Raw genomic sequence first — 17631 nt, forward strand, 5'->3', positions numbered from 1 at the left:
TTTGTCTCAGCATATCTAAGCAGAACTTGATTTCATTTAAAAAAGAAAAATCCTCCATGATTTTCAGATATTAGCACTCAGCAATAAACTGCTTGCGGTTTGAACAGCAATCTGAGAAGGTTGCATGACTCACAGGAATGCCTTTGAATTACTGCTTCTCTTGGGGCTATCCTCAAGGTGGGGCAGTTTAGCATTTAAGAAAGGTATTTGGATCATAGTGGTTTGTAATCGTATGATGGATGCCACAAAACAAACAAGGGGTGTTTGGGTTTTTCCGCCAAGCCCCATTTTATATTCTGCTCTGATCTTCATTTAAATAAGCTTACCTTTCCAGGTCACTAACTATTTTGGATTTCAGACACTTCAAAATGTGTTTTCTTATCAACCTCCTTATCTTCACATGAAGCTTTACACATCTTTCACAAGCCTGTTAAGCCAAGTACTTGAATCCAAGGCATTGGAAACCCCTTAAGTCTTGGATGCAAAGCTTCAACTTAAACCCAGTTATGATGACTTGATGTATTTGTGGGTTTCCATTTTCAGTTTTAACCTGCCACACTTACTGTATAGAAAGTTCAATAAAACAATAATTGAGTCCAGATCAACATCTGGAGGCCTCTAAGCCAAATCTACCTCAGCACCTCTCAACTGCAAACTTAAGGGGGATCTGCAGCATAAGGACAGTAGGAACAAGGGGATAGTCCTAAGGTGGTAAAATGGGCTGTACCATTTCAAACAGTAATTGAGGAAGTGTATGCTTAATGTTCCTGCCAACCTAGCAGTTCAAAAGCCCGTCAAAGTGGAAGTAGATAAATAGGTACCACTCTGGTGGGAAGGTAAACGGTGTTTCTGTGCACTGCTCTGGTTCGCCAGAAGCGGCTTAGTCCTGCTGGCCACATGACCCGGAAGCTGTACACCAGCTCCCTCGGCCAATAAAGCAAGATGAGCGCCGCAACCCCAGAGTCAGCCATGACTGGACCTAATGGTCAGGGGTCCGTTTAATTTACCTTTATGCTTAATGTAGGCACTTGTTTTCTTTAAGCTGGAAACTTCTTCCCAGAGCTAATTTGCCATTTGCAGAGAATATTATACCTGGGAAGAATCATCCAAAAATGTTGCCCTCTACTTGAAGTATGAAGCGGTATGGTCCACTCTTCCCCTTTATTCAGCTGTGTTGCATGGCTATGATTGGGTTAGGGATCCTGATTAACTTTTAGTGATTATTAACATGGAACTATGGGACGTTAGTTATTCCAGATTAATTTATATGCTGCATGAGTGTGTGTACTTAAGAATTTTGTGGTATTGTGTTCTTGGCCACTTGAAGGCAAGAAGTGAATGCTCTGTGCTTAGGTCCTCAGCTCCCCAAGAGAAAAATAGGAATATTCTGTTGTAAAGCACTTTGTACACTAAAAAATGTAATGTGAATTGCATTTGAAGGTGACTATCTCAAATTTGCTCTACAGGAAAAATGTAGAACAAATTTCAGCTTCACTTCTGAAGTCTCACATACAAGGAACAAATGGATCAGAACTCTCAGTGGTTATGATTACCAAGTATTGCCACATATTCTATGTCTTCATTTAAGAACATCATACAATCACAGTACAATTCTGGACAGGTACTTTTCGCTCAAATATACTGCAAAATCAAGATTTTGCTTGCTATTTATCAGTGAATCATTTGACTGGATATTGTCAATTAATTCCACTTTCAAAGCAGCAAAAACAACAACACTACCTTAATGCTCTGTTGTAGATGTAGCAATGCCATTAAAGAATTATATATATCAAAAGAAGTTTATACTTTATGTCATTTGGCCATGCTGAATTTCTCTCTGCACACCAGAATTTCTAGTGACCCCTAACAGTGGGAGGCCTGAATTACCTATTGAGGAGAGAGAAACAACTTGGTTGGGCTGGCCTTGGATCAATGTGTGGCCTGTAGAAAGGGGGCTGCCAGTCAAGGACCACTTCTCTTTCACATCCTCCCTGGGCCAGAGATGGGCTGGCTTTGCCTACAAAACAAATAGAAGATACTTCGAAATTGTACATGGCTCTCAGTTTCAATGCTAAGAGAGAGATGACAGGAAAAGAGGGAGAGTAGCTAGGCCCTCCTTGATGCCCACAACGCACTTTAGAAAAGTTATGCCTGTTGTTGTTGTTTATATTTTACTTTATTTGTTTTACTGTACACACCATACTCATCTCTTGACTAGCTCAGAGGGGCTTTTGCGTGGTTCACAAGTTGGTCAGACTTCTTCAGAGGCAGAATTGCATTATAAGTCTTTTTGTGGGGCTGAGAAATGGGAGGGCAAAGAAGCTCAGAGTCTCCTTGCTTGGCAATGATTCATTAGATGAAGGTGACATCTTCTCTTGTAAAATGGCCATACACCTGTTGAAAAAAATGCCTGAAAACTTGTGCCACCATAAATTTGATTGAGACTTTCAGTTGCCTCAGAACCCGTGGGTAGTTTTCCTGCAACTGACTACCAGAGGTAGCATCCTAGAATGCTGCACTCATTGCTATTAATTAGTCCTTCCATTCAAACAAGACTATATTATTTCATAACATATTTCGTATTTCATAACATAATACTTTGGGCCAGAGATTGAAACCTTTGTCCTTCAGGTGTTGTTGCTCTACAACTCCCATCATCCCTGACCACTGACTGTGCTAGCTGGGGCTGGTTAGAGTTAAGAGTGTTGGGATCTGATGCTGATGGGGAACCTACCTGGAAGAGGAGGGACTCAGACAAGAGAAAGGTTTTGTCCCCTGTCCCTTTCAACCCCTTTTGCTTTTTCAATCCCTCTCCAATTCCCCAAATACAATCCAATGACAAAACCAACAGAACACAGAGGAGAGCAGCAGATAAAACCAACAATAAAAAGAGAGCCATTATATAATTCTGCAGGAACTGGCCAAGTCATGAGTATGCTGGAACAATGAAGTTTTCAATTTCAAAATGCCATTACAGAAGGGAGTTGGGCAATTTTGCAAGGTTAGGGCTTCCATTCTGGTGCCTGGGCACCATGCCCCCAGAAGGCTGTTCCCCATTTTCCTGCCAACCAGAGCTCAGACAGTGGCCGGATATGAAGGAAGGACTCCTCTGATGGCCTGCATTGGATGGGCAAGATCATATGAGATCATAACAGTCCTTTAAATATCCTGGCGACTTGGGCTGTGCACACACCATACCTCAGTTTCCCACCTCACAGAGCTAAATTCCTAGCACCATTAAACTACAGTTCCCATTATTCTTTGGGGAACGGCACAGGTTTTAAATGTATGGTGTGTATGCAGCCCAGGTCCCAAGCTGTTCAGGGCTTTGCACCTTCCAACCTTGCTGTATTCATGACAGGGGCAGATCTCCATTTGAAGAAATGTATCTGCACCAATTGCATTAATTGGCCCATAATGTAATGTGAGAAGTTTCTCTTAGGCTAACTGCCTGATCTGCAGTCCTTTATTGGCTCCAGACAGGATGCTGAAAAAAGGGAAAGCAGATGTATGAATGTCAGTTTGAGTGTGAGAATATTCCAGTTTGCTCTTAACAGGCTCGTAACATATTTCATGACCTATAACACTTCTGTCTCTCACAGGCTAAGTTGGGCTAGCGGTGGTACATCTGTCTGGCCCTGCTTACTTTTTCAGTTGCAGAATAAATGTCACAGTTCATTGGGATATTCGCCATGGAAGAAATCTGGATTGTGCTCAAGTAAATAGAAAAAAAAACTTTCACAGATTTCAGTGAGGTCAGGATCACCCTCTGAATTGGTTTGCAATGCTGGCACAACAACACTAGTTGTCGTGGTAATTAATTGCATCCCATTCCAACTGCTTCTTTGCTGGTTCAAGTGACCCTTCAGTTAACCAGCACTGGATTTCCCTCTTCAGACTGCAACTTTTATCCAGAAAGGCACTTTCAGAAGAAAATGAGCTAATGTTTTTATGACCACACTCCAAAATAGCTGGCTGGCAAGTTTTGCATTTCTTTTTTCCACCTCCGCACTTTTAAAGCGCCATCTACATTTGAAACAACCAAAGTTGGAAAATACACCCTTGATTCCATTTTTGGGCAAAAATGGAAAGAAGAAGTCCCAGCAAAGGAAGAATGGATATAAAAACTTATGGAATATGCAGAAATAGTGAAACTTACTGGAATAATAAGAAATCAAGATAACAAACTTTTTAATAAAAAGAATGAAAATGGTTTATTGAATATTCACAGATAAATTGTAAACAGATAAAAACATTGGCAAGATTATTGTAATAGCCTGCAGTTTCATAGGAGTATATATTTAAAGAAGATGAATAAATGAGCAAATTAAGTTAATTTGGATATGCAGAAGGTATTAAAAATAAATCTAAGAAACTGCAGAAAGAGGGGGGAGGAAGTCAAGTTTTGAAATGTCAAAATGATTGTAAAATCTGAAAAGTATAAATACAAATTTTAAAAAGAAATAAATAAAATACACCCTTGAATTACTCTTGTGACAGGACTAGCTGAGGGTGATTAATCTGCATTTAATTTATCTTGAATAGGTTCCCCAGAACAGGTTTTGTTTTCAGGTTCACAGAACCACACCAGATTTATGACTTCCTACCTTTTGTGTATATGCATAGCTTGCCCAAAGAAAGACTAAGCAGAAATAACTACCAAAAGAGTTTTTAGGAAGACTTGTAATACTTCATTTATTAAAAACACACAAACACATGCTTATGGCACTTGATATGTAGCTATTCCACATCTGAAATATATAATCACTGTGATCACTTTCACATAACAAAATAGGATGTCTGGATAGATAGATGATAGAGATAGATAGATAGATAGATAGATAGATAGATAGATAGATAGATATAGATGATAGATTAGATAGATAGATAGATAGATAGATAGATAGATAGATAGATAGATAGAGATAGATAGATGATAGATAGATAGATGATAGATAGATAGATAGATAGATAGATAGATAGATAGATAGATATAGATAGAGATAGATAGATGATAGATAGATGATAGATAGATAGATAGATAGATATAGATGATAGATTAGATAGATAGATAGATAGATAGATGATAGATAGATAGATAGATAGATAGATAGATAGATAGATAGATAGATAGAGATAGATGATAGATAGATAGATAGATAGATAGATAGATAGATAGATAGATAGATATAGATAGATATAGATCTGGAAGCTCCGATTGCTTGAGTTGATCAAGAAACCTATTCCCTAGGAAGGAGATTCCACTGATTTCAGTACAATTTATTTGGGGAGAATATTGGAGCTTTATGCATAATTAGACATACTTATGTAAGAACTTGTCATTATAATAAATCACAGTGGACCCAATCCTATCACTCTTAAGTGATCCAGCACTTAAAAACAACTCGGTCCTATACATGCTTACTCAGATGTAAATCCCATAGAGTTCAGTGGGGCTTATTCCCTGATATGTGGGTATAGGATTGTAGCATAGATCCCATTGATTTCAGTGGGTGGCGTAAACATAACTCTTTTTCTCTCTCTCTCTTAAATATGCAGGACCCATATGTAGCTGCACTGTGATCTGTATTATATTTGATAATTCTGTATTATTCTGTGAACCGCCCTGAGAACTGTATGGGGTGGTATATAAGTTCAGTTAATAAAATCATCATCATCATCATCATCATCATCATGCTGGTTAACAACCACCTGCAGCAGCTGATACTAAACAATCTAGGCCTTAATGTACACCAGAGCTCAGCCCAAGAACCTGTTTCTATAGTCTGTGCTTGGCCCTGGAATTTGTGAATACTTAATAGAGAATGCATCCCAACCTCTCTCTGCTGAATATCTAAGTCCACATATATGAAGGAATGAAGCAGGGCTTCCGGATTCGAAAGTGTGGTTTCTTCCAGGCAGGGCTGAATAGCTGCGCTTCCTTACTTTGGATATGAAGCACTCCCGCCCTGGAGTCTCTTTCTTCTTTTCTTTGTCACACAGAAACCAGAGAAAAGTTGGAAGGTTGCAATAAAAATCATATTCGCTGAAGATCCTGTCACGGAATGGCTGCATGTGGCAGAACGCAGGAGAGGCCAGCGGTTCTGAATCCACATCCTTGACAATAAGTTCCATTGAGCCCAGTGGGGCATACTTCCAAGTGAATGTGTTTGGAAGTGGAAGAAGAGACAAGGAGAGAGCTGTGTCTCTGGGTAAGTGAGCAGATATGTTTGCATTATCCTCCTGGCACATTAGTTAACACATACAATCGCTTGTCACTCCTGTTTATTACCTTCTCTTTTGTGGCTCCGTGAGGATTGCACACAAGGCAAGGGCAGTCTTGTAGTTTCAGCTAAACTGCCTTCAGTGTAGATTTCACCTCTGAGGGGGGGGGGAGCTATTGTGGAGTGGGGGGGGGGAGAGAGAGAGAGGTTTGGAATGAAAAGAAGATTTCCCACTTAGTTCCATAACAAGGTTAAGCCAAGGTCTTTGGGGTTTAAGGCAAACTTGAATGAGATTTGTAGTGATGTAGCCTGGTTTAGCTGACGAGGGTATTTGCAAGTGGAGGAAAGAATGTCCAACTGACAGAGATCTTTTATTTTCCCTCTGTCTGTGAGAGAGTCATGGATACAATACAAGCTCAACTTCTTCGTTAGACCAGTTAGGGTATATCTGGGGCCCCAATGTTTCTCTGGTTCATCTCCCCATCTTTGCAACTGGGATATTTGTAACCCACTTCAGGGGGTCGTTTTGAGGGCAGCAGGATAAAGCACATCTGAATGATATAAATCAGAGATGGGGAACCTCCAGCTCTCCAGATGTTGGACTTCATCTCCCAGCAGCCCCAGCCATCATGGCCAAGGGTTAAGGCTGATGGGAGTTGTAGTCTAGGTGTATGGGCGTGTTTTAACACTGTTGTGGTCAAAGGAGGTCTGGAAGAAAACCTCTTCTGAATGCACTCAGAGCCCTCAGGCCCAGAGGTTATTTCCCCCCTGAGATAGTGACAATATACAGAAGGTGTTATCTAAACATGTGTGGGGTACTGTTCTCTCAGCTCAGGCCAACCCTAGCTGCAAGGAATAAAGCCTTGCAGGTGAGATGGGCAGCACCGCTTAGTGGTTAGAGCGCTGGAGGAAAGCAAAGGGAGACCATAAAGTCTCTCAGCCTAACCTACCTCACAGGGTTGTTGTGAGGATAACACGGGACAAGAGGAGGAAGAGGAAGAGGAGGGCCGCAGAGGCCACCTTGAGCTTCTTGAAGGGAAGGCGGGGGAGGAATGTAATAATAAATAAATAACTTTCGGGCATCCTCAAGCCGGTTCCCCCCACAGGGCACCTGCAGAGGGCATGGCCCCAATTGCAGCGCCTCTCCCCTCCACCTGGAGACGCCCAGAGTTCAGTCAACTGGACGGAGATGCCACTGCTTGGGGCTGCAGAAGGAGAGGGAGGTGGTGGGGATGGTGAGAAACAGGTGACTCCCTTAAACCGGACTCCCCGCCGCCCCCGCCCTGCTCTGGTTCCTCGCGTGTCTCTGATTCAGGGATTCTTTCCGCCCCTCCCTTTTCAGATTAAGCACAATGACTGCTTTTAATCACCAGCCATAATTCTGATCTCTTGCCCAAACCTGCTCGAAATACTTCCATCTACATACAAGGCAATGTGGAAATTTTGGAAGGAACAGAGGCGCGGGGTGGGCGGGGGGGGGAGCAAAAGACTTTGAACTGATGAAAGAAGGGGGAGGTAATAAATGGGGGGTTAACGACCTCTGCGTATTTATTTATTTTGTTCAATGTCTTTGTCCGTTGAACCAGAAGTAGATTTTATAAACCTCTTGGTACACCCAAACTTAAAAAAAAAAAAAAAATCTCCTGATTCCCCTCATCCGCACCCAAGCAAAGAGCGAACTAGGCTGGTTTGAAGTGTGAATTGATCATTAACAGCCCGGACTATCACCCTTTGGGCTTGAACTGGATCCGACACCTCAGTCCTCTGCAGCCGGAAATGTGTAGCTATCCGTATCAATGGACCCGATTCTCCAGCTACTCAATATTACTACATAATACCCCCTTTCCCCCTTGTTTTAGCAAGATTGAACGTTATCTTACAACAGTTAAGGATTCAGGAAAGGAATATGATGTTTAATGGATTTATACTGTGTGCTGTCTCAATACACAAAACTCCATTAGGATCGGTGGCTCAAAAACAACCAATTCCAGCAGCGCTTCCCAAACCCCGACCCACGGCGCTGTTCAGCCGAGGGGCGTCCAAATTAAGAGCCCTCCTGATCGCAGATTCAGAACAAAGCGGGAGTTGGTTCCACAGAATCATTGAAACAGGGCTGACTCCCTTTTGCCCAGCCCCGCGGCAGAGAATAATCCCCCGCACCCCAGTTTGATCCCACTAAAACTAACCCGTGGAGGGAGTCATTCTGACTTTAGGATCGGAAGTATTCTTTCTTTCCCAAGCAGATGAGGCTGGTGGAAATGGGAGCGCGCACACACAGAGAGAGGCAGACACACACACACGAAACTCTGCGGCATTCGCTTCGCATCTGATGCAGAAAAGGAATTTCGAAATACAAATTAATACAGGAAATCCCGGGGAAGGCGCCTGGGAGAGCTTCTGTCTCGGCTTCTCTAGTGTTGGGAAATTAACAAGAGTGTTGCCGCCGTCGCCATGGTCTCTCTCACTCTCTCTCGCCCCCACCCCCTTTTATTAAAAAAAAAGATTATTATTAAAAATTAATTTCTTGATTTTGTCGGAGGGGCCCCAGCCTTGGGTCACGTGCCCCGCTGCCGCGCTCCCTCCCGCTCCTCCTGGTCTTTGAGTTATGCCGTCAAGCTAATATATTGTGACTGCCCTTCTCTCTTGTGACAAACCCTCGCAGCTGCCTCCGAATCAATAGATGTCAAAGAAATATGAAAACAATCATGACAGAGAACTTAAATCCTGGCGAGAGTCTGCATAATAAAAATAATTTCTAAAATGTGCTTCTGTTCTCAGGGCAGAGGATTAAAAAAAAGGGGGGGCGATCCCAAAGTTTAGTCCGTTTTATATTCCGGTATCTTCTCCCCATACACACATATATACAAATACACACAATCCCAGCAGATACATCTACATCTGTTGAATTTGTAATGTAATTTGTAATTACTGCCCTTCATGTGGTCCAATGCCTTGAACCATCTTTAATTAAAAGCATAATTAAGGGAAGATCTAAAGAAAGACAATTACCAGATGGTCTTTCTTTTCTTTTTTTTTTAAAGTCTGTTGAAGGATGTATAGTGGTCCTTCTCTAATTTGGATTAAGAGACACGTTGCCCGCAACATGCAATGGGGGGTGTGAGGGTGTGGGTGTCTTGTATTCACGCCATGAAAAAAGAACCCTCATTCCTCTCTCCTCGCCCTTAATGCAAAGATTTGTGTATGATCGATAGTCTAATGAGGGAGGAGTAGGTGGACTTTTTTATATGGAACAGATTAAATTAAATAAAATGGTGACGACGTTTTAATTTCTTAGACACCCTCCCCCCCATAAAAAAAATATATAGCCTTAGAGTTCAAGACCTTTTGAACTTTGCGCTGAACTAAATGTTGACTAAGTCTTCCCAAAAGAGAGATCAAAACAAAACGTGCGTCTCCGGAACTGCGATCCCAAACAAATTTACTTGAAATGACAGAGTCCTTTCTATCTTTCTTTTTAAAAATCAAAATAAAGAGCGCAGGTCTTTCCATTAGAAAGTGAATCGAGCTGCAGGTCTGCCAGATAAATTCAGGGTGAAAGTACTTATTCTAGAGGCAGTTGATAAGGCATATGGATTTCTAGACCCGGCTCAAATTTATTATGGAATTTATGGAAGGGAAACCCATAAATAAGCCTTTTCAGGTGGGGAATGCGGTCTACCCGCCGCTTATTCAGCTCACCATCAGTTCTGCTAGAATATTCTGCTTTTGATGCTACTCGGTGGTAAGGAGCTGCCCTGACTATTTCAAGCAAGTTATTGTTCTATTAACTGTTAAGAACAGTTTTTTTATGTATAAAAGAAGATCCCTTTACTTCAACCAAGATCAAAACGAAGCTGGTTTTTTTAAAATAATATTTTGGGTGGGGATGCAAGAAGTTTGGGGGGAGAGGTTAAACATTTGTTTTCTTTTTCATATAAATATATGTGTGTATCTCTGATCAGAAGCTGATTTGCTCCAGTCGCTGTGCATTTACACCCCCCCCCCACCTTGAAGTTTCCGAGGAGGCCATTTACTGGGAAAGGAAAGGCGGAGAAAATATTACCCCCAAAATATGAATAATGCAACGAAGTACAGAATTATGTATTATCACAAAATTTTCTAGGGGAAGCTGGGCATAAAAGGAGAGCCTGAACAATGCTGTAATGCAAATTAAATTTTGGCTGTATTACTAAGATTTCATTATTTGACTGCTGATATTCAAAGTAACGCTGCAGCAATGAATTGTAATCATTTCAATTATCTTCAACATAGTTTCTTTAGGACACAAGTTGTCAAAGAATTTTTGTTTAATGGGAAAAATAAAATAAAAAGTACATTCTTGCTGCTCCGTAGGTCCATTTTCCAGACGGTTTGTCCTTCTTGCTGCATGATTTAGTTCGAGGCTCTTCCCCCACCCCACCCCCGCTTGTTCTTTTCTCTGCATATATGGCTTCTTTTACATTTACTCCAACGAAAGCCTTTCGCCTGCGTCTTCTTCTAATGCAGATCGACAAAATTGGTGTCGAGTTCATCAGTGGCCATTGCGCTCTGACGCCTTAGTCGAGACTTTTTTCTGTTGGGGGGGTTGGGGGGCGGAGGAGTATTTTGGGTTTGTTTTGTTTTGTTTCTGCTGTTTGCTGAACTTAGACAGCGTGTCTTATTTTTAATTTTTAATTTACTTATTTATTATCCCCGCTTCCTTTGGGCACGATTCAGAGAACGTCAAGAACTTTTCAGCCGCATTAATCCCAATAGGAAATATTTCAGGATGTTCTTAAAAGTCTTCTCATGATGAGGGGAGAGCGCTTGGTTTTATTTTAATCAGTTTTCAAAAGTAGGGAACCCAATGGAAGAAGAGATGATGAATATTTCAAAGTTACCTTTTAAATTAAAAAAAAAAAATCCCTGTACACAAACTACATAAATTTATCCGCAAAAGGAGCTTCTGTTTTACTCTGAGGTCTCCCCAACATGCCTTCTTGCTAGGAGCTAGGAGCTGATTTGTAAATTATATCTCTGTTCCTCTGCAACAACACTACTCTTTGCATAGTCCCACTTCATTTCCTTGGGGCTTGCGCAAGAGAACTTCCCAGACTCCTAATACCTTTCCTAATAACTGTAAGAACTACCAAAAGCATCACGTTCCTCTCTAGCGTGATTTCCTGAAGTACCTTTACTTCGAATGCAGGTACTGTTGCTCATTATTAGTTCCTTTCAGCAATTATTTATTTCTCTCTTTTTTAAAAAAAAAAGCCCTATTTTATTGTGTCGATTTTCTCTTTTCATTCAGAGAGCCCATTCTTGAGGTTTAAAAGGCTCCCTGTTTAAAACTCGTGCTGTTTTGACGGACTTTCAGATCTTTCCCCCACCCCTCACTTCTCCTTTTTTCCCAAACCACCCGAAAGACTCAAATTCACCATCCAAAGATATTATATTTGTGAAATGTCCCCCTTTGTTGGAGCTTTTAACACCTTCTTATAACGAATCATTTGTTCTTTTCTCTTTAATTTTGATAGACAATTAGCCATCAAATATACACCAGTTGACTGTAGCCGAGCATTAAACTCGCCTTTATTTAACGCTAATTTAGCATAGCTGCTTTGTTTAACTTTGCCTCATAAGAACCAGGTTTTGTAGCAAAAGGGGGGGAAATAGGTGTAATTTTATGTGGGGCTCCGTTTCTTTTGGCCCTCTCCACAGCAAGCGCTTCCCCCCTTTGTAAGCCGTTGCGCTGGGCAGGCGCACCATCCCCTCCTTGCCCGGCACCTGGAGTCTAGGGGGGAGAAATTAGCATTGATATAGATTTAGTTGCAATGTAATCTCTTAAATCTGTCCAAGATTCGGGGAGATAATTACACTTTCACTGAATTGCCAGGGGTCAGCGTCTCTGTGGACCTGAGGAGTTGATTTACTAACAATAGTGTTACATAAAAAATGGTGTTTGAGATTATAATGCTAATAGATGCAGTCACTGGGGAGAGCAGGCGGACTAAAACTAATTCGATGGAACTTCGGTTTTGTCCCTCTCTTGTTTTGCTTTTTTATTTTTATTTTTTTCCCCTCCTTCCCCTCCACCCCCTTCCCTTACTTTACCAGAATTCAAATCACTTTCAGCATTTTAATTTCTAGGAATGAGCTTGGTAGCAATTACAGAGAACTGGAAAGGTCAATTTATGCTGTTTGGGGATAGGGTGAATCTCGTAGCTTGTCTTTTTCCATGATAGGTAAGCAGCCAGAAATAGGCACCAAATATACTTCTTTTATGCTTTATAAACTAAAATTAGATTGATTGGAGTGAGAGGGTGATAAGGCAGTATTTTTAAAGGGAGGGGCATGATTTTCCCCAGCTGAACAATTCTGGCTCTTGACAAAGGACAGATCCTAACTAGGCCTGCAGAAGCACTGCTTCCTATGTTGGCAGATACCTGGAGTCCTTTGGCTGGATTTGACCTTTTTGTGATCATTGACCAATGTCGTTTCCCACTGAGGGGTGTGGTGGTTAGGGAATCCCTCCATTTGGCTGCATTCCTTATCCCCATCCCACCCCCTCCTGACAAGAAAGTTCACTTCCAAGTAGATGCAAACTGGGCTGCAGATTTATCTCCTTAGTCTTTGCTGGAAAGAATACAAAATCAAGAAATCCAGCCAAGTGGATCTATAGTGAATAAAATAAGAAACAGACTTCCAAAACCCAAATATTTAGTGATCCCTGTAGTCCAACCTGCCTCCATCTGCAGCCCATCAGATCATCCAGCCCGGCCAGTGACCAAGGATGATGGATGGGTTGTGATCCAACATATCTGGAGGGCACCAGGAAAGATGCAATCAAATGACATGCCTCGAGACCGTAAAGTGAGCTAGGTGTCATTAGCACTGGCTCCTTCACACATGTATGTCCATTAGATGGAGGCATCCAGCAATTTTGACTAGGTAAATGCACCACCACATATCTAACCCTGAGAGCAGGACTTTCTCCTATCACCCAGCGTTGGGGCCTGGCTATTTTGCAAGGTTAATTACTTACACACACACACACACACACAAAAATCGTTAACCTTAATTTTCAAAAGCAGAGGTCATGTAGAAACGATAATATTCATCAAAATATAAAATAAAAGCAAAATATTTCCAAAAATGTATAAGGTCTAACAAAATCTAATCTGCATAAAACTGTGTCCCTCAAAGGCCTGTATTGCACCCCTCTGAGGCCTATGCCCTAGGCAGCTGCCAATATGGCCTAATGATGGCAGCAGCCTTGATATCCAGTCCAGTGCCGATCAAGGTTGAGCCAAATATAGAGAAGTCAACTTATTTACATGCATGTTTGAAATTGGCCCAATGTTGTGGGCAGGCTTCCAAACAGCACAGCAGAAAGCAGTGGGTGTCATTTGCTGGCCAAGAGGTCATATATTTGTCCACTCTGTGTATATGCTTATAGAATCATGGACTGATGGAACCGTAGAGCTGCAAGGCCCCGAGGGTCATGTAGCCCAACCCCTGCAATGTAGGAATCTCAACTAGATAGTACATGACGGATGGCCATCCAGCCTCTGCTTAAAAACCTCCAAGGAAGGAGAGTCCACCACCTCTCATGGGAGTCCGCTCCACTGTCGAACAGCTCTTGCTGTGAGAAGGTTCTTCCTGATGTTGAGTCAGAATCTCCTTTCTTGTAATCTGAAGTTCATCAGGCATCAAACCAATAGGCCTCAGAGCGATTTACTGCCCAGGACACCACAAAAATTAGTCCCATGAATTTCAGCTGAACCTACTTCCTAATGGGAATCAGCATCAGTTTCGTCCCCTTCGCAGTAACTGCAGCCGCTAAAACGCTTCTCCACCACGTAGCTCAAACTAATTCTTCCTTCTCCCATAGGCACAAAAGCACCCAGTTTACCCGCTTCTGGTCCTCTTTTTGCTGCCCTCTTCCACCGACAACCTCTGGAGGACTCCCCATTTAACCCGACTGTGATGTGGGCTGCTCTGTTTAGCACTGGAAGAGTCCCTTCTAATTGTAACCTAGTAGCCCACACCATAGAAGAGCAGGAGGTGAAGTCTGGCATTACTTTCTAGGATCCGTAAAGTCCATTCCTGTTTCATTCAGGGAAGAAAGGGCATTTTGTACTTGAAATAAAGGGGGGAAACTCCTGCCTAGTTATTGGCTAGAGGTGTAATGTCATGCACGTTGCTATTTAATTGGACTATTAATGTCTCCCTTTTCCATACCAGTGTCACTTGGCTCTCTCTCTGTGTGTGTGTGTGTGTGTGTGTGTGTGTGTGTAATGCAAAACAAACAGAACTTTGTAGGCTGAGGGAAAGGCCATGAAGATTTAGAGCCACGAAGATCCATTTACATATTAATGCACTCATTTGGAGTTACTCATCAGAAGCTATCAAATCTTGAGCCTCCAGCGCAGAAGGACTATAGGAAGCACCAGTCACGACTTTGGGAATAGAAAGGTGCCTGAACACTGCAGAACAATAAGCCAAATACATTAAGGTGTAGGAGACTCAGCATTACTCCAAAAAGAAAGCCCCTCCCCCAAAAAAGGTAAATTATCATTTCCTTTTTCAATGGCACTTGCTTCGGAGGATGCAAGCCTTAACCCCAGTTAGATTACTTGGGGTTTAACTGGCTTGTGAATTGGGTTATTGGAGAACCTTTCCTGTATGCAGTTACACCAGAGAGAGGGAAAGTGTTGTGTTTTGATGAAAATATGTTCTCTTCCAGACAGAACAGAAGATTTGGCGGAGAGACCGTATAAACTGAAGAAACAACTCAAAGCCTTCAGGCAGTGATAAAGTGCTCTTAGATTTATTTTTAATCGTCTTAAACTGATGCAGGCTCTCTAGAACTCCGAAATGGGGTGGCCAACTTCACTGGGCCGAGTGTGCCCAGTGATAAGTTTTAATATGGAACAGTAGCTTATACTAAGCTATAAGCCTTATTCAAGATCATAGGAACATATAACAGACAGTGGCTCATGTAGCTCAGCACTGCTTACACCGGCTGGCAGCGGCTCCGCAGGCTTTTCCAGACAAGGCGCCATTCCCAACCTTATATGGAGATGCACCCCGGGCCTTATGCATGCAACGCAGATGCTCTGCCACCGGAGCCACGACCCTTCGCTGCCACTGTGCGTTAGCAGGCCGCAGGGAAAAAAGCATCAGTGAGCCGGCGAGGGGAGTTTAAAAGTATCCCTCTCAGACGAGCGATTAAAAGCTTTGCACCGTTTCTAATCGCACGCCGCTGCCAAGGTGCAAAGCAAGAGACTCTGGCTCAGGGGACTAGAGGTTGGAGTTCCAAGAGACATGGGGAGATCGGGGCGCAGTCAGAGGCGTCTCCTATGCTCTTGTGAACAAAAGAGGCACTTTATGGGCCTGGCTAAAAACCGCACCTTCGGCTTCCCGCGCTGCAGGTGAGTAAAGCAAGATCAGGGTGGTGTTAAGGATCGCGAATAAATAGCTTGCAGGAAGAGTACTTATGGCTGGAGAAGCCGACGTGGCACCCTTCGGACGCTGGCGAACTACAATTCCCACCAGCCCAGCCAGCAAGGCTAATGCTCAGGTATCATGGGAGTTGTAGTCCCTTGGTATGGCGTCGTTTGAAATAAGGACCACTTGTTGGACTGGTGAAGGGCGAGAGTAGGATTCCCTCTGGCGTTTGGGAGGCAGAAATTAGGAGACATCCAGGAAGGAGGAAGTGACCCCCCGGCTGGCTGTAAGAGGCCGCCTAACTGAGCAGGAAGGCGGACGGCTTTGTGCCTGACCTCGAAATTCACCGCGCGATAGCGGGGCTTCAACTCGGCTCTGGAGGCTTCTTTCAGGACCAGGCCTCAGTCTGCAGAAGCAGCACACACACACACACACACACACACACACAAGCCCTGGGCTGTCGCTTTAGCCGCGAGGAGCTCTTCGGCGCCTCCATTTCCCAATCGGTTCCCCGCAGCGAAATCGGCGCCACTTCGCTTCTGCCGGCGAGAAGGAGCCCCGATCTCTCTCACGAACTTGCGGCCCGCGAGCGGCTCACTGTGGGCGCGGGGGGCCTGAGCCCGGAGAGGAGAAGCAGCAGCGCCCTTTCCTTCCCGCCTCCAGGACTCGGCGGGGCCTTTCGCTTGAACTCGGCCTGGTGCTGCGGAGAGAGGGGACCTTCGGGGCTCCTCCAGGCGCCTCCCTTCCCCGTGGCTGGCCTGCGCCTTCTCTCCACCCCAGCAGGGCCAGGGCCCCGTTGCTGCCTCGGGGAAATGCCCCGCCGCCGCCCACCCCACGGAAGCGAAGGAGGAGCGACTTTTCGGCCGCCTCTGCTTCCTCCGACGCGCGCAAGAAGGAGCCATGTTGGAGACCAGGCTCTCCGCGCTCCGAGACTTTCCTCGGCGGCTTGCTCCGCGCGTGGTAACTTTTGGAAGCCCTCCTCGCTCTCGCCCGAGCACTCTATATGTTAATGGGCAAACTTTGGGGAGGGGGGGCGATTTAAGGAGGCTGTGACAAGGGATCATTTGCCCTGTCAGCGGCTGGCCTCGCTGGCCTGAGCTCTCCTGCACAACGTGCCCGCTCCGCTCTGGGCTGTCAGCGAACAGCTTGCCAGCCACGCTGCCTCTTCTCCTCTTATGGCACGGAAATGACAAACGCGCCGTTTTTATCCATACAATTTGTTTCATTATTGTTGCCAGCACGAAGCATCACAATCAATCATAAGGAAGCCCAGTTGGCAGGTGTCAATCTTGGTCTGTTTTTGTACGTCTCAGTCTATATTTAATCCAATTACAAGGGTCAGGGAGTAAGTGCAAATCCCCTTGTTACAACTCACATCTTATTCAAGATTTAAAGTAAAAAAGTCAACTGGATCACATGGGCGCTTTGGGGAAGCTCGGATACGCTTGTGGAGGGCGGGGATCCTGGACACCCCCACTTTTTCTTTCAATGTGCTTCCTTTGTGCAGCAAGAGCTGCTATTATTATTATTATTATTATTATTATTATTATTATTATTATTATTATACTTATCGAGGGTCGAGGTGGCGTCTTCTGTCTTTTTTTATTTTTTTATTTTTTAAAAAAGGGAGTGTTTGTGTGCAAATGAAGTATCTTGTTATTTCGCTAAAGGAGAGGAGAAGCTTTAATGATGGGAGATCTTTCCGCTCGTTGCCCTTTCAAATACAATTGTAGATCGAACTCAGCCTTGTCACGTCGAGGAAAAGTGAATTTCTAACATCCAGGACGTGCCTGTCGACTTTCAGCGAGCTGCATCCAATCACCCCCAGGGAATTCAGCTAATGTCTCAGTCGGGGGAGAAAAAAGGAAAGGGGGGGGGAGCTTGGGGATGAGGGGCAGAAAAACAAATCAAACAACATTGGCCAGCATCACGCTTATTATGAAAATGTTTTAGAGGGGGGAAGTGGGGGGGGGGG

This window comes from Podarcis tiliguerta (assembly GCF_965153285.1).
Source record: "Podarcis tiliguerta genome assembly, chromosome: 1".
In the NCBI taxonomy this organism is placed as follows: domain Eukaryota; kingdom Metazoa; phylum Chordata; class Lepidosauria; order Squamata; family Lacertidae; genus Podarcis; species Podarcis tiliguerta.